At 46.9% G+C, this 1,295-nt stretch overlaps 1 non-coding gene across 1 annotated transcript; it reads left to right on the forward strand.

The window, feature by feature from the left end:
* The first annotated feature begins 303 nt into the window (after positions 1 to 303).
* TRNAC-GCA (transfer RNA cysteine (anticodon GCA)) lies at positions 304 to 375 on the forward strand. Its single transcript has one exon. It is a non-coding gene; the product is annotated as a tRNA-Cys (tRNA).
* Positions 376 to 1,295: the final 920 nt, after the last annotated feature.

A 1,295-nucleotide genomic window follows, 5' to 3' on the forward strand; every position in this document is an offset into this window, starting at 1 on the left:
GCTTTTGAATATGCTATCTAGCTTGATCATAACTTTCCTTCCAAGGAGTAAGCATGTAGAATTATTCCTACCAAATTCCTGAATATTCTGAAAACAGTGGGTCCATGCTTTAGAAATATTTGGTAATAATGAAACCTTGACATCTTTTGTAACAGACTTCTCCTCTCTCTCCAGTCTTTATGAGCCTTTAGGGTCAACTGGGCTGCTAGAATTCACAGAGGAACAATCACTGGAATTTAGCAATTGTTGGATATTGAAATGCATTAATTAATTTAGCAGATATCTCAAATATTACATATGGCTTCCCAGGTGGCTCAGACGGTAAAGCGTCTGCCTGCAATGCGGGAGACCCAGGTTCGATCCCTGGGTTGGGAAGATCCCCTAGAGAAGGAAATGGCAACCCACTCCAGTACTCTTGCCTGGAAAATTCCATGTGCTGAGAGGCTCCTCAGAGCCTGGTAGGCTACAGTCCATGGGGTCGCAAAGAGTCGGACATGACTGATTGACTTCACTTCACTTCTTCAAATATCATATAAACATGGAATTTTGTCAGTCAGTACCATGTGGTTCATTAATATCAGTAATGTAGATTAGCACCTTTCTACTGGCAGGTAGTCGGAGAAGGCAATGGCACCCCACTCCAGTATTCTTGCCTGGAAAATCCCATGGACGGAGGAGCCTGGAGGGCTGCAGTCCATGGGGTCGCTGAGGATCGGACACAACTGAGCGACTTCACTTTCACTTTTCACTTTCATGCACTGGAGAAGGAAATGGCAACCCACTGCAGTGTTCTTGCCAAGAGAATCCCAGGGACAGGGGACCCTGGTGGGCTGCCGTCTATGGGGTCGTGCAGAGTCGGACACGACTGAAGCGACTTAGCAGCAGCAGCAGCAGCTGGCAGGTAGTAGTGCAATGCTGGGTCACGGATGGGCTTTCCTGATGGCTCAGCAGGTAAAGAATCCACCTGTAAGGCAGGAGACACAGGAGATGTGGGTTTGATCCCTAGGTCAGGAAGATCTCCTGGAGGAGAAAATGGCAACCCACTCCAGTATTCTTGCCATGGATGGGCTGCTGCTGACATACCACTTTCTTTGACCTTTTGGCAGCCTCATGGGACCTAGAATTGCCAGAGTTCCTGGACCAGTGGCCTGGGGCCAAGAGCATCTTTATCCACTTATCTAAATGCCATAAAACATTATCATTGTCTGATTTTGCATGATTGGAGAAAGACTAGGAAGCCTCAGTTTGTACTCTAAGCTTGCTAACTAATAAACTTGACCTTCCATTGTGCTGGA

This window comes from Bos indicus, chromosome 9, assembly GCF_029378745.1.
Source record: "Bos indicus isolate NIAB-ARS_2022 breed Sahiwal x Tharparkar chromosome 9, NIAB-ARS_B.indTharparkar_mat_pri_1.0, whole genome shotgun sequence".
NCBI classification, from domain to species: Eukaryota; Metazoa; Chordata; class Mammalia; order Artiodactyla; family Bovidae; genus Bos; species Bos indicus.